Source organism: Tamandua tetradactyla, chromosome X (genome assembly GCF_023851605.1).
Source record: "Tamandua tetradactyla isolate mTamTet1 chromosome X, mTamTet1.pri, whole genome shotgun sequence".
NCBI lineage: Eukaryota > Metazoa > Chordata > Mammalia > Pilosa > Myrmecophagidae > Tamandua > Tamandua tetradactyla.
The window spans coordinates 161,830,896-161,847,801 of NC_135353.1; the positions used below are offsets into that span (position 1 = coordinate 161,830,896).

Consider the following 16,906-nt stretch of genomic DNA (forward strand, 5'->3'; position numbering starts at 1 on the left):
ATTAATGAGAGATTTATATTCTTTTTTCATAATAAGTTTTCAAACTCGAGTGCTCATTTTATATTTGATTTTTTTTTTAACATACATTTCAATTTGTGCTTGCACATTTCAAGTGGTGGTCAGTGGCTGCGATTTTGGACAGCTTAGTGCTATAATATCAATTAGCAGAGAATCTCCTGATTTCCCGTCCTCACCCTCCCACGCCCCAGTACTTAATATATTGCTGTGCAGATAACACACCTGTTCAATATTCATTGATTGGCTGAGCCCGGCAATCTCACTGCTCCTGGCTCTGGTCGAGATTTGGTAGCCAGCCTCTGAGGCTTCCTAAACATGGCGGTCAAGGTGGTGCCTCCCTGTTCAGAAAGGACTGAAAGCATCAGGTACTGGTTTCCCGCCAGTCCGACAACCGGCCCTGAAATATGACATCATCAGATGGTGCCGTCTCGGGCCTCGATCCGGTGCGCCTCCTCTAAATTGCTTTTCTGTGACTTGTCTTTCCAAAGCGGTTGTGTTCTGGCTTTCCCAAATTTCAGCACAGTAGAGAGGGTGGCTTCAGTGTGGGGTTTAAGGAATGTGGTAGCACATGGAAATGCAGTTGCGTTTCCAACTGCCAGTCTTTGTTCACTTTTTTGTTCCAGGCAGCACCCACTTTCCACGATGAAGACAGATAATGCCAGGGACTCGCTTTCCCACCTCCCACGGCGTGTGGAGCATGTGACCCTATTCTGGCCAATGGGACAGCAGGAGATGTCAGCTGGCGCATTCTGGGAGAAATTTCCTCCCGCCTTTCTGGTGATTATTACAACTTGGAGCTGAGGTAATTATCGCCAGACCGTTTTGGAGAAGGAAGTGAACCGTAAAGAAATGGAATTGGGTGGACAATAATTAGTGAGTATGTGAGTCATTGCTGCTTTGATGTCATTTAACTACTGAGTTAACTAACTTTGGAACCTCCTGCCACTGTAGCTTTTACGATATGAAGTTTATTAGTAAACTGCTGGTGTTTAAGTCACTTTTCATTGGGAATGTAGTTACTGTCCCTGAAAATATCCTAGCTGACTGGAACGAGGTCCTTTGATGGCCCTGGGTAGAGTTAGTCCTTAATTAGGCATAATCCCATGTTCTTTTTTCAAATCACCCTGCTGCCAAAAGCCAACAATAATTTGTCGCTTCTAGAACTTCTGTGGTACACAATAGAGTTTGATGGTTATGAGCACAAACCCAGGAGTCAGACCTTGGCAAGTGAGACCTTTGGCAAGTTACTTTAACTCTGTGACTCATTTTCTTCATTTGTGAATTGGGGATGATAATGATGCACCAGCTCTATAAGGTTTTGTGAATGTTTAATGAATCAATAAACAAAAAGCACTTAAAATATTGCCTGGCACATAGTAAACATTGTAGGTGAGAGCAGTTTTGCTTATTCACTGTTTTATATAACCTTATATAATCTTTTTATATAATCTTATAATATATAATTTTATATAATCTTGTATTACTTCTTTCATGTCTCAATGGTTGTTTTTACTGTCCATGAAGACAAACTCCATTTTCTAAGAGAACCCATTTCTAGGAGCCAGAGGATGTAGCTTCATCACTTACTAGCTGAGCCATGAGTGCTTATTTTCTCAGCACCTTGTTTCCTTATTTGGAAAGAAGGGTGCTGTCTTTGTTTGGGTTCCCCTATACCCTGAGTAGGAAGTCTAGTGCAAGTTGTTTACTTGACAGGTGATTCCAGGAGTGGTGATTCCACTCCTGTTAAGGGAGTAGGAAAGTGAGACAGAGAAAGGGAGGAAAGACAGGGCAGTCAACAAAGGGGGCTGGCTATTGTCAAGCCAGTTCCCAGAAGTTGATCCCAGGAGGAACTCTTGCCATCTTGTATAACACTTGCCTCAGGGGTATGCTCCCAAGAGACTAGAGCTCTGGGCTGTGGAAACACTGTCTCCCTTTAGGTGTTGGTTAAGGGATGCTAAGGGTGGGGCAAGGTGGAGTGAGAAGTGGGAGGGTTGGGGGGGTTGTTCTTTCTCTGGCACTTCTGGCATGCTGATGTGGGTGGACCGAAAAGAAAATTAGCAGGCATATGGATATCCAGCAACACATAACATAATGGAGAGGGCTACAGGGTGGCCTGTCTAGACTGGAATGATGATTGATTCAATTCAGTAAATATGGTCTTTTTGGAGGGTGGGTGGGTGGAGGAAGCTATTCTGTATGAGGAACTTTGCTAGCTAAGCAACAGGATCAAAAATGAGTAAGAAATGGTTCTAGAGTTCAAGGGTATCATAATCCAGTGGCAGAGACAGACAGATTAACAAATATTATGTTTGTGATATTTATAACATGAGAAATGCAAGATTTAAAGTTTACTTTTACCTAACAAATTGGTAAATGATAAGGCTGTTGCAAAACAGACCCTCATATGTGATTGCTAAGAGGGGTAATTTGTCAATGTTTTTCAAAAATACACGTGTTTTTACCCATTGACCTAGCAGTTCTTTGGGAATTTGTCCTATAAATCCGCTTACATATGAAAAAAATAATGTATGTACAAGATTATTCATACATTATGAATGTATAATTCATATGTTCTGGAAACAATGTAAGGGTCCATCAAGACAGGACTAGTTAAATAAATTTTAGCACTTCTGCACACTGGAGGACTATGCAGCCATGTAAAAGAATGAGGATATGTAGGTATCTCCAGAATCTATTAAGTTAAAAAAAAGAGCAAGATGAAAATCAGAATATGTAACTTGTTAAGTCTTGTGTAAGAATGAGGGAGAAATGAGAACATGTACTTGTATTTGCATATATTTCTATAAGAAAACATTGGAAGTATACCCAAGAAACTAATAAAAATAATGAGATAATGGGGTGGAAGATGAGGCAGACCAACCTGTGGGTGGGAGTATGATTTCTCAATATATACTTTTTATACCATTTTGATTTTTGAACCATGTAAAATTATAATTTACTTAAGTAAAATTAAAGCAAAAACATTTGTCCAAAGGTATCATGGTGGCAGGTGGTTAATTCTGTTGGTGGGTTAGGGAGGTTATAATTTTGCAGTTCCATCATTTGCATATTTATTATTTACTATCCACCTTGTTCGCCAGTTTTCTGGTAGATAATGGCACATGAAAATGTTTTATTCATTTTAATTAATGAATAAACAATGCAGAATTTGAGAAACTAATTTTCAAGTTAAAATACAATTTCTGAGGGCATTTTATGAATCATGAGTTGCTATTCAAAAGAGGCATTGTTTTTATGGTTTTTTTTTGTATCCTCTACAGAATTTAACAAAAGTATCCTGCATTCAGCAGGCCCTCAAATATTTATTGCACAAACAAACGAATGATTTAATTGAATAATAATTTCAAGAAGGTTTCTGCTATGGTAGTACTTTTCCACTTAGGAGGCTTAGTTTAAAGTAAATTTTGTAAACAAAACAAAACGCTACCTTTGTTACTAGTTTATTCATCAAATATATATTCAACTCTTAATATGTACGTGACTGAATAGCCATAAACGTGTAATTAAATCTCAATATTTATCACACCTTAGATTGTCATTTCATTTATAGCCTATGTAGGCATGTTGGGGCTGTCACATAGAAAAGTAGTATCTATAGAATTTAATCAGTCCTAAGGAACAATGCTTGCACAAATGTTATACCGATATTTCCTTACCAAGTACCAAAGAATATTCACTTTTGGAGGAAGATATATGCGATATATCTGACAAAGGACTTGAAATCAGAATACATAAAGAGGTTCTGCAAATCAATAACAGACAAAATAAACCAATTGAAAAATGGGCAAAAGGTTTGAACTTTTGCAAAATACGGTATTCGTATGACCAATGAGCATGTGAAAATATGTTCAACTTAATTAGTTATTAGGAAAATGTAAAATAAAACCACAATGAGATACCACTTACACACAAGAGAATAAGTAAAGTAAAAAAGTCTGAAAATATCAAGTGTTGCTGAGGATGTGGTGCAACTAGCACTCATACACTGCTAGTAAAATGATCCAACCACATGGAAAACATTTGGAAGTTTATAATAAAATTACCTCTTGATTCAGCTATTCCACTTTTATGTATTATCCAAAAGAAATTAAAATAAATATCCACAAAATGATCATATATGAATGCTACAAAGGCATAGTCCCAATGTTCCTCCTCTCTGCTCTTTGTTGAGGTTTCTTTCATACCATTATCACCAATATACTTGGCTTGTTTCGGTGTCATTTTCCCAGCTGAATTATGATTTCAAAATGTTTCATATTAGATACCATAAGCTCAAGGCATTCCTTTTGTTTCGTATTAGAGTGTAATATTTATTAAATGCCATCATTTATGATCACTTTGTTATGACCAAAATAATCCTCACATAAACTTTGACATTTAAAAACACAGAGAACATGCTGATTTTTCAACTATTTTGTTGACATGTACTTTAATTCTCATGCAGTGCTCATAAATTGAGAGAGAAACTATATATACATTACCCTCTCATCTTATGCTTATTAAACCCAAAGTCTGGAGGGTAAAAAAATTCCCTCTCCAAAAACTGCCCATGGATATATTAAAACACTATTCCTTTTAATCATACACTTGTAGTACATTCTTCTATAAAAGGCATAACTGTATACACATGGCAGTAGTTTGATGAGGCAATAATATCATTTCAGGAAGGGATTACAACAAATGAGACCAAAAGCTGAATAAAAGAGACAAGAGCATATAAAAATCATTTGAGAACACCACACAAACTTAGATGTTTTCCATTTTCCAGTTCGAACGAACATGCACAAATTGTCTTGATTGCATGGGAAATTGGCTTATATGCTGCCAGATATGTTGAGAGAGGATCAGTGCCACTGAGGAAAATAGCTGTGTTCATTATCTATAGCTATTAAGAGTTTTTGCCTTGTTTTCTTATTGATGTGGTATCCCAAGCAAACATTCACAGATTTGTTAACTGCTTCATTGTGTGTTCCCTGTGCTTTTTAATCCAGTGTTCCATATCATTTTCAGTCAGGTAGTAGTCTTTAAGATAAGTTTCCAAAGATTCTTTATCAGGAATGGGTCTAATATCTGTTCATTTTTCAAGTTTCATTTAAAACTGTTGAAAATCCAACTGCATAAAGGCACGACCATCATTACTACACTTCTTGACATTGGCATATCCCTCCACTGTAGTTCTATTAGCCAGTCATATACAGTGTTCCCAGAATATATTAGACACGGGCAAGGGTGTCTGGACTCTCTTAGAAACTTCATAGGCTTCTGCTAAAGTGTTCAAATTCCTTTAATAACGCATCTACATATTTGTTGTGCTTTGATGTAATTTCTTTTACATCCCATTTCACATTAGTCATTAGGAGCGGCATTTGTTCATAATCAATAGCTTTACCAGCTGCAATCTAGTATATTGGTTTGTGCAGTTCACTGGCAGTTGAGACTGTCTGAGAGTAAACCTGCTGGAGAAAGGGTTTTTTGACTGCAGGCATCACAGCATCCAGATGTGGGTGAAGGACTAGGCATTCCTTTTTAAAATTCCCAGATGTTCTAGTTTGCTAGCTGCCAGAATGCCATATACCAGAAAAAGAATGGCTTTCAAAAGGGGGAATTTATTAAGTTGCAAGTTTACAGTTCTAAGGCTGTGAAAATGACCCAGTGAAAGTAAGTCTATAAAAATGTTCAAATTAAGGCACCAATAAGAGGTTACCTTTGCTCAAGAAAGGCCGATGAAGTTTAGGGTTTCTCTCTCAACTCGAAAGGCACATGGCGAACACGGCGATGTCTGCTAGCTTCTCTCCAGGCTTCTTGTTTCATGAAGCTCCCCTGGGGATGATTTCCTTCTTCATCTCCAGAGGTATTTCCTTCTTCATCTCCAGAGGTCTCTGGCTATGTGGGCTTTTGTGGATCTGTGGCTCTCTGTGGTTCTGCTGCTCTCTCTAAAATGCTTTTCTTTTAAAGGATTCCAGTAAACTAATCAGGACCCACCTGGAATGGGTGGAGTCACAACTCTATGGAATCCATTTAATCAAAAGTTACTGCTCACAATTGGGTGTGCCACATATCCATGGGAACAATCAAAAAGCTCCCAGCCAGCAATATTAAATGGGGACTAAAGGACATGGCTTTTCTGGGGTCCACTACAGATTCAAACTGGCCCATCAAAGTTTAGTTCATAGCCTGAGGCACAAAAGGTACTCAGTAAATATTGGATTAGTGAATGTCTTCCATTTCAAACCAGCCATGAAAAGAGAACTAGAGCTGAAGTAAAACTCCCTATTTGCAGATGATATAATCCTATGTAAAGAAAATCCTGAAAAATCCACAACGACACTACTAGATTTAATAAACAAATTCGGCAAAATGGTGGGGTATACAAGATCAACATACAGAAATCAGTAGTGTTTCTATAGACTAGTAATGAGCAATATGAAGAGAAAATCAAGAAGAAATTCCATTTATAATAGTGACTAAAAGAAACATCTATCTAGGAATGAGTTTAACCAAAGAGGTAAAGAACAGAAACTACACAGAAAACTACAAAACAGTGCTAAAAATAATCAAAGAAGACCTAAAAAAAATGGAAGGAAATTCCGTGTTCATGGATTGAAAGACTAAATATTGTTGAAATGTTAATTATACCCAAAACAATTTACAGATTCAACACAATCCCAGTCAAAATTCCACACCCTTCTTCACAGAGGTAGAAAAGCCAATTATCAAAATTATATGGAAGGGTATTGCATTGAATCTGTAGATCAGTTTGGGTAGATTGACATCTTGACGATATTCAGCCTTCCTGTCTATGAACATGGAATATCTTTCCATCTATTTAGGTCATTTTTTATTTCTTTTAGCAATTTTTTGTAATTTTCTGTGTATAGGTCCTTGACATCCCTGGTCAAACTTATTCCTAGATACCTAATTCTTCTGGTTCCTATTCTGAGTGAAATTTTTTCCTTAGTTGTCACCTCAGATAGTTCATTGCTTGTATATAGAAACTTTAATGATTTTTGTACATTAATCTTGTATCCTGCCACTTTGCTTGAATTTGTTAATTAGTTCAAGTAGTTTTGCTGTAGATTTCTCAGGGTTTTCTAAGTATAGATCATGTCATCTGCAAATAATGAAAATTTTACTTCTTCCTTTCCTATTTGGATACCTTTTATTTCTTTCTCCTGTCTAATTGCTCCAACTAGTACCTCTAATACAATGTTGAATAATAATGTTGACAGTTGGCATCCTTGTCTCATCCCCCTGCCAGTGTTTTGGAGCAGCTAGAAGGAAGAATCTGAGATGAGGGCATGGTAGCCCATGACAAATCCTGGGAACTGTTCTGTAGCTGCTTGTTGAAGTGTGCTTTGAAAATTATTGCTTTTTTTCTTTCTTTTCTTTGTGTGTGTGAATATATATATATTATAGTTTACAACAACAACAAAAAAGACAGTAGAAATAACTATAGGCAGTTATAATATTAGATAAAATAAATTCCTGAAGTAAAAAATTTGAAAATATTTAGTAACATAGCTCACTACTATAGCAAAGTTGATATTTGTAGTAACTTTTTTACTTGATATTTTGAGAATGCACACAGTTTTGATAGTTAATCAAATGATATTTAAGGTAGTGTTCATTATTTAGAATTTAAGAAACTCTGATATCTGTATCTATAGATTTTTTTCCTTCCTTCCTTTAATTTTAAATTGGTTTATGAAACATGTTGTACAAACAGGCTTTACAGTGATTACTTAGATTTTTTTAAAAATATGCATATGGGTAAGCTAACTAAGATAGCCATTTTAGGTGGTTAAGATTTTCATATGTTAATTGTAAGAATATTTGTATCTTCATATTTTCCTGAAATTAGGAAAATCTTTAGTAACAGGTCATTACTACAGCAATGCAGATATTTGTAAGAACTTTCTACTTCATATTTTGAGAACATTCATAGTTTTGACAGCTGATCAAATGGTATCTAAGGTAGTGTTTAATATTTAGAATTTAAGAACTTTGTTATCTGAATTGTAGATTTTTTTCCTTGTTGCCTTAATTTTAAATTGGTTTATGAAACTTATTGCACAAATACAGGCTTTACTATGATTATATGGATACTTTATTTAAGTATGCCTATGGCTAAGCTAGCTAAGATGTCCACTTTTGGTGGTTCTAAGTGTATTGTTTGTTTTTTTAAACAAAAAAAAAAAAGAAAGAAAAAAAGTTATGTGGAAGGGTAAGGGGCCCTAAATAGCCAAAACCATCGTGAAAAGAAGAACAAAGTTGGAGGACTCACACATCCCGATTTTGAAACTTACTACAAAGCTAGAGTAGTGAAAACAGCACGGTACTGGCACAAGGACAGGCATATAGAGCAATGGAATCAAATTGGGAGTTCAGAAATAAACCCGCACATCTATAGCCAATTGACTTGTTTTCAAAGATATACAAAACATTTAATACATGAAAATGAAGTAACTGCCAAGCTACCAATCTGTTAAACTTAGAAAAAATACTAGCTTACCATTACATAATTCTCAGAAAAACAAACAAAAAAATTTACATTTTTGTTATTCAAATCAACTTACCTCAGACTTTAAAAGTTACAAAATTTTGGTTTAAAAAATGTCACCCTATAATTGTCTCAATTTATTTTATGCCGTGACAAAAAACAAAATATCTTCAAAATGATCTGTACATATAAATGAAATGTTTGTAACAAACTTATTTCAATAACATTTGTATCAAGAACAGCCCAACATGAATTAAATACTAAACACTTTTTTTAGACTTTGTAGGAAATGGTAATGACAGTGCCCACCTGACTGGGCTAGTGATAGTTAAACAATATTGTTAGTTACTGGTATAACTGAAAGTGCTAACATTCTCATCAACTGGATACCAATTTCATGATCTCATATTCTACTCTGTACTCCTTGTCTCCAGGTTCGAATAGTCCTCTGTGGGATATAGAAGTGACCCAGAGCCTGTTGGTCTTATCTTTTTTGTCTATTCTTCCAGCCTTTGGTAGGTTTGTAAAGCCTAGAGGGAGCTCTGCTAACATTGTTTTCAACCTTTTTGTTTTTTTGGGCAGGTTCCAGGAATTGAACCCGGGTCTCTGGCATGGCTTGCAAGAATTCTGCCACTGAGCCACCATTGCACCGCCCTCAAACTTTTCTTCTAATTTTGTCAGTCTTCTTTGTTTTTCTGCCTTTCTGTCTTTGCTTGTCTATCTAGAATTTTCAATTCAAGTTTATGTAACTCTCTTTCTTGCAACCTGGAAATTTCTTGAGCAACAATTTTCCTTTTTTCTGCCTTTTCTGTCTTTTTCCCATAGCTCCTTCTGAAGCCTCAAAAATTCTTCCTGTTCTTTCTTCTGTTGGGTGTAATTTTCTAGCAGTAATTTTAGTTTAAACTGGCATTGGCGCGCTTTCTGTGGCTTTTTCTCTTTCTCTTTTTTTAACTGAGAAGCATATTTCATTGACATTTCTATATCTTTCTGCTTTTTCTAAACATCAGCTACCAATTTTTGTTTGATTCTTTGTCCCTCCTTTTGCTTTTGATTACTTCTTGTTTATTATGAAAAAACATAGATATATCCTCTGCCTTTTCCTTTAACTTGAAAATTTCCTCCTTTATTTGCTGCTTTTTAATTTTCCAATTCTGAATAGACTCTTTTTTTTTTTTTGTACTTCTAGAGCCAGAAATTTTTTATACCATTTCTCATGCTGTTGAATTTCATCCTGTGTTCTTCCAGGAAGGTGCTGTAGAACTTCTCACATAAATGTTTGCTTCCCTTTATGTTTGTTTCTCACTTTTACAAAGTTTTGGTGATCATATTCATCTCAGCCCAGCCCCTTGTCACTCTCCTGTGTGCTGAAGGGATTTTTCAAAATCTATTACTTCTTCTGGAAGAGTACTTGCTGTTACTTTGTCTATAGGAACTTTGCTTGACATGGCTCAGAAAGGTCTGTTTCTGAATTACCCATACATAGCCCATGTGTCAATTTGTCTTGATATGGCACTCAACTCATTATTAGTTGTTTTTTCTTCTTTAATAAGTTCTTCATATATCAACCTCTGCTCTTCTTTAAAGGTGTCAATTGCATTTTTAATTTCTTCTATCATTTCTCTGAGTCTTTAAACAAAATCAGGTATAGTCTTCACATCTTTTAACTGATGTTGAAGTCTCTTTGCATTTGTTACGTATTTTGGCCAGCTGCTGAATCTTTACTCTTTCTGTTTTCCTGGTGATTATCAATTTGTTTTCCAATTCTTCCTGTAGACTATGCTCAATTCTGAAGTCACTTTTTTGGTTGTAGAAATAACTGTGTTTATCTTTTTCTATGTTAATAACTTGATTTTAAAATTTTTTTGCTGTCCATATGAATTCTGCTTTCTTAGTCCAACTAGCTTTCTGCTGTGAGTTTTGAAGCTGAAAGGTTCGAATTCCACCAGAAGTACTAAAACAGCCATCATTCTGTTGCGGATGCTAGTGCTCTTCTTAGGCCTGTCCCAGTGGCTACCCCTGCCCCTGCCCCTGCCCCTGCTGCAGTGGCTGCATCTTTTCTTGACGATCTGCTCTGACCATACCAGTCTCCAGGGCCTGGATGCTTCCAGCCACTGACAGTTCTGTCCGTTGCGGACGGTTCCCTGCATGGTGGGCCTTGCCCAGGATGCAGGGCAGGCAGGCACCAATTGACTTTTGACAAGAGTGCCAAGTCCACTCCATGGGTAAAGAAATGGTGCTGGGAAAACAGGATATTCATATGCAGAATAATAAAGGACCCCTACCTTGTACCATTTACAAAAATTAACTCAAAATGGATCGAAGACCTAAATATAAGAACCCAAACTTAAAATTCCCAGAAGAAACATAGGGAAGTATCTTCAGGACTTTGTATTAGGTAATGGTTTTTTAGCGGTTACACTAAAAGCATGAGCAACAAAAGAAAAATAGATATATGGGACTTCATCAAAATTAAAAACTTGTGCATCAAAGGACTTCATCATGAATGGAAGAAAATATTTGGAAACCAAATATCTGATAAGGGTTTAATATCTAGAATATATAAAGAAATCCTTCAACTCAACAAAAAGACAAACAGTTCAATTAAAAAATGGGTGAAAGACTTTCGTAGGCATTTCTCCAAAGATGATGTACAAATGGCCAATAAGCATGTGCTGGTTTGAGTCTGTTATGCATCCCAGAAAAGTCTTTGTTCTTTTAATACAATCTTGTGGGGGCAGACCTGTTGTTGGGTGGGACCTTTTAATTAGGTTGTTTCCATGGAGATGTGACCTCCCCCCCACTCCCACATCAAGGTGGGTCTTAATCCACTTGCTGGAGTCCTTTAGTAAAGGGAGAGGCATTTTGAAGAGAGCTCAGAGCCAAGAGAAGTTAAGAGAGAGAGAAAACACGCACAGAGACATTTTGGAGAGATGGACTAGCAGATGTTGCCATGTGTCTTTGGAGGAACCCTGGATGCTAGTAGCCTTTCCTCCAAGAAGGTATGCTCTTGCTGATGCCTTAATTTGGACATTTTCATGGCCTTAGAATTGTGACTTGTAACTTAATAAATTCCCTTTGTAAAAGCCAATCCATTTCTGGTATATTGCATTCTGGCAGCTTTAGCAAACTGAAATAAAGCACATGTAGTAATAAGTGCAACTTCCTTAGCCATTAAGGAAATGCAAATCAAAACCAAAATGAGATACCATTTCAAATCTGCTAGAATGGCTATGATTCAAAAAATGGATAATCATTGTTGGACAGGATATTGAGAAATAGAAGCACTCATTCTTCGTTGGTGAGAATGTAAAGTGGTGCAGCTGCTGTGAAAAACAATTTGGTGGTTCCTCAGAAAGTTTAATAAAGAATTATCATATGACCTGACAATCCCACTTCTTGGTATATACCTAAAAGAATTGAAACAGGGACTAGAACAGATACTTGCATAGTGATATTCGTAGCAGCATCATTCACTATTGCCAAAAGTTGGAAGGAACTCAAGTGTTCATCACCAGATGAATGAATAAATGTAGTATACACAGACAGTGGAATATTATTCAGCCAGAAAAAGGAATGGAGTTTTGATATGTGTAAAAACATGGCTGAGCCTCAAAGACATGTTGAGTGAAATAAGCCAGACACAAGAGGAAAATATTTTATGTTCTCACTGATATGAAATAGTTAGAATAAGCAAAATTTATAGAGTCAGAAACTAGAATACATGTTCCTAGGGACTGGGGTGAGGGGAGCAAGTAGCAAATGGGGAATCAGTGCTTAGTTGGTACAGGTTCTGTTTGGGGTGTTGGAATGTATTGGTAATGGATGGTGGCGATAGTAGCACAACATTGTGAGTGCAATTAACATCACTGAATTATATATTTGAACGTGGTTAAAGGGGAAATTTTAGGCTGTATGTATGTAACTAGAATAAAAATTAAAAAACAACAACATGGGACTGTACAACACAGTGAACTCTAATGTAAACTATGGACTATAGCTATAATCATAATAATATTTCATTAATTGTAACAAAAGTTCTGCACTATTGCAGAGTGTTAATGTGGAAAATTGTGTTTGTGAGGCACGGAATATGGGAACTCTGTATTTTCTGCAATTTTCTGTAAACCTACAAATTCTCTAATAAAAAATAAATTAAAAAAAATAATGGAGTGCACCAGGACCATGTTGTTTTTCTCTGGTGATGTTACTGGTGGTGCCTCTTAGCCTAGTCTGTATAGGAACAGAGTACTTAAATTGAATTGTGTAAGCCTGCTCATGTTCAAGGTACAAATATTCAACTTGAAGGTGATTAATGATGTCTTATTCGAGACAGCATTGCCTAAATGTACATGAGACATAGTGCATTGTGACCTATTACTTGCAGTATGTAAAATGAAGCAGAAGCAGTATTTCTTATGGACACCTGTTCTCAGAGGCTGCAAAAAAATTTGATAGGAAATCCTGAATGGTTAGATTTGTGGTCCCTGAATATCAACCCCAAGTGAATGAACTAGTGACTATACAATACACTTATTATCCAGGATCATCTATATGCTGGCATGAAAGTTGTGCGGGAGGGGTGGAAAAAGAGAAACAAATTGGAAGAAAAAACTGGAACATTTTTCCTTGAAGTCTTTGGACTCCTTTTCCTAATTCTTTTGCTCCATTCTCCCCAAAGAATTCCTGAAATAATCCTGGACTTCAGTTGGTATCACGTGGTTCACCTTGAAGTGAGAATTACTCTTTGTTCTTCAAAGACTTCATGGTGTACCAAGAACAAGAAAACGTTTGGAAGCAACAATTCTGTGATAACGCCCAGGAATAGATGACCATCCTAAAGGAAGATTTCCATTTCTAATTTAAATGATACTTTACTAATAGAAAGCATTGGAGTAGCTAACTTTGGAACATTTAAAATCCAAGTGCAATGTTTATGGCATACTCATATTTTAATAATCGTTTAAAAATAGCCTGAGAGGGTTTCTACCAAGGTTGACTATTCTTTTTTCCACAGTACATAGCAGTAGATTGTAATAGCATGCTACATTTATTTCACATACATGTGAAATAAATTTAAATATAGAATGATTTTCTGTTTATTGCTTCTATGTACTATTTTTACATTTAATATTGAATGTGGAAAAGAACACTAATGCCAATTTCCTTAAGAAACATGAAACAATCATGCTGAATTGTTCACTAATATTGATTTAATGAATCTTTGATTGGCATCCTAAATATTTTCCTGTGTTTTGAATTTTAAATACAAACACAGACCTTTCCCCTTTGAGTGTTTCCAAGAGATAGCTGTGAGTTAATTAGTTTAAGTCATTTTTATAAACACAAATGTTCTTCTCTAATTTGTAAGCCAAGGAGAAGTTGCTTTTTTTTTAATTTTCAAAAGATCATTTTATCTCATGTTGTCTTAGAAATCTGTGCTCTGATACAGATTCTCAAGTTCTAGTTCCAGGGTATGTGACAAGAACTGTAATTTTCAGAGGTGTTTGGATGAGTGACAGGGCTGTGAAGGGCTCAGGAGAAGCCCTGGCTTGTGTCTTCTATCTCTTCCTTACTTGGGGACTGTCAGAATCCCCAGGAGGGTGTGTGAGTGGTTAGACCACTCTCTCTTTTGAACCATTTGGCTGGGCTACTCTTAGACTTTCTCCCTGCAATACATTGTGCTTCCCTTTCAAAGTCCTATGTGTTGTATGATGGATGCATGCTCGTTGGATTGCTTGCCTGAAAACAGCCACACCGTCACCCTTACATCACTTTTAATAAAATGATAGAATCACAGTTACAAGCACGATTGGCATAAACAGGTTTGGGAACAAATATAACTGATTGGAGATAAGCATACAGCCTAGCTGATGAGAGAAAAATGCTTAATAGTAACAGAGAAAGTAGCCTATTGGTATCAGGATTCAGTGTGTCCTGCCAGTGTGTATAAGAGGGAATGGAGGTTGGTTAATCTCTGTGGTTGGTTAGGCAAAGTGTCTTACCAGAGCTTTTGCTGCCCTCAAGGTAGGACCTGCCTTGGAGCAAATTGTGAAGTAATTTGTTCAGTTGATTTTGATGTCCCTGTACTTGCCATTTTAAATATAAGGAAACTGAGGCCCAGAAACATATATTGAGTTGTGTTTTGTAAGAGAACAGCAGCATCCAGGTTAATACTAATGTTTTCTGAGTCCCTGGGCAATGCCTGTTTTTTGGGTGCATGGTCGGGGAATCACACCCATGTCTCCCGCATGGAAGGTGAGCATTCTACCACTGAACCACCCATGCACCCTCTTTTTTCCCAATTAAGTGTAAAATAAGATATTTTCTCCAAGATCTGCACATGTGCTGAAGTGGCTGATAGTGGTCAGTGCCCAAACTTTGGGGTCAGAGAGTCCTTAATCAAATCCCTTTTCTGACACTTATGAACTATATAACGTTTTGTTTGTTACTATATTTCTCAGAATTCCAGAGAAATTCCACAAAATGGAAAGAGGAATAACTAGTTCATCAGGCTGGTGTGGCCATAAAATTAGATTGGCAATTGCCTCATTTAAGGAGCCAGATTAATCAAAGCTATTGCTTTTATGGAAGGGACCAATTAATTGTTCAGCAGGTGTTCCTTCCTGGGCACCTGCAAGATTGCATTTCCCAGGCCTCCTTGCACTTAGATGTGGTCATGTGATGATTTCTGGTCAATGGTATGTAAGCACAAGTGATATATATCATTCCTAGGCCTCGCCCATGTGTTCAACTGGCCGTACATGTGTTCAGCCACTGAGATTTTGAGTTTATCTGTTATACAAGCTAGAATTAAGACATGCTCACATGATTGTTGGACTGGTTTGTCAGCTCTTAGAGGATACCCACATGGCCCTCTCTATAGGGGTTCATAACTTGGCTATTTGCTTCTTCAGGGTAAGCAGGAGAGTCACACTCATGCATGCTAGCAAGATGGAGCCATATATTTGTCATATTCTAGTGTCTGGGTTAAAAACAAGTTACAGGTCCTGCTCAAACTCAAGAGGAGGAGATTATACAGAACTTGACTTATTGGGGTCACCTTTTTGGTGTGGCTGCCACATGTAGGGTCAGTTGGCTATGTTAAATTTGTTTTATTCCTCCTGAATCTATACCACACATTTAAGTAAGGCTTGGGTGGGTGGGGGGTGAAGATGAATCTGGAAATTGATAACCCACCTCAGATTACTCCCAAAATGTGGATAATCAAATATTGTTTGTCCATCACCAGTAGAAGTAGACAGGTAGCTATTATGAGAGACCCTTGGAAAAACTCCCTACACAGTCCTGAACCCTCTGTCATTGCAGTATCGTGTTTTGTTTTGTTTTTAATTTTCATTGGAAGTAGATAAAAGTAATAGACATGCCCCTAAGCAAATCAGCAAAGCATGCTCTACCTGGGTCTGTATACTCTATCCAGACTGAGGACATTTGTGCATATATCCATATAGGCTACAACACAAGAGGAAAGTATATAAATTTGCAAATTCCCTTTGCCAGTTTGAAACTGTTGTGTACCCCAGAAAAGCCATGCTCTTTAGTCATCATTCAATATTATTGGGTGGGATCTTTTTGACTAAGTTGTTTCCACGAAGATGTGACTCATCCAATTATGGGTGGGACCTTTTGATTAGATGGTTTCTTTGGAGATGTGTCTCTACCCATTCAAGGTGAGTTTGCTTACTGGAGTCCTTTAACAGGGAACCATTTTGGAAAAAGCTTTAGAGCCCATACAGCCAGAAACTTTTGGAGATGAAAGAAAACGCCTCTGGGAAAGCCTTTTGAAATGAGAGGCCTGAAGAGAAAGCTAGCAGGCATCGCCATGTGCCTTCCCAGCTAACAGAGGTGTTCCAGACCCATCTGCCTTTCTTGAGCCAAGGTGTCTGTCTCTGGATACCTTAGTTTTGGCATTTTTATAGCCTTTATAGTTTAGAACAGTAAACTTGGAACTTAATAAACTCCACTTGTAAAAGCCATTCCATTTCTGGTATATTGCATTCTGGCACCTTTAGCAAACCAAAACATTCCCTATTTAAAATTCCACTTTGATTATAAATCATGCTTGTTTGCCTTTTATGCTTTTATAAAAGCAATCTCCAATTCTCACTGCCAGTTTGTTTTTAAGAGCAGCTTTATTGAGATAAGAATATACATACCATACAATTCACCCACTTAGTGTACAATTCACTGGCTTTTAGTGTGTTCATAGACTTGTGCAACCATCACTATAATTAAATTTAGAACATTTTCATCAACCTAAAAAGTAACCCAGTACCTGTTAGCAATCACTCCCCATTTCTCCCCAATACAAACCCCATCCGTCTCTGGAAACCAATATGTGGCCCTCTG

The 16,906-nt window shown here is 36.9% G+C and overlaps 1 long non-coding RNA gene and 1 pseudogene across 1 annotated transcript in view; one reads left to right on the top strand and one right to left on the bottom strand.

The window, feature by feature from the left end:
- The first annotated feature begins 797 nt into the window (after positions 1 to 797).
- Positions 798 to 16,906, top strand: part of LOC143670768 (uncharacterized) — a 94,989-nt gene continuing 78,880 nt past the window's right edge. The window contains exon 1 of the long non-coding RNA XR_013169449.1: positions 798 to 891. This is a non-coding gene — a long non-coding RNA (uncharacterized LOC143670768). The remainder of the gene's footprint in view (positions 892 to 16,906) is intronic.
- On the bottom strand, positions 9,024 to 10,796 carry LOC143671049 (coiled-coil domain-containing protein 112-like; annotated as a pseudogene).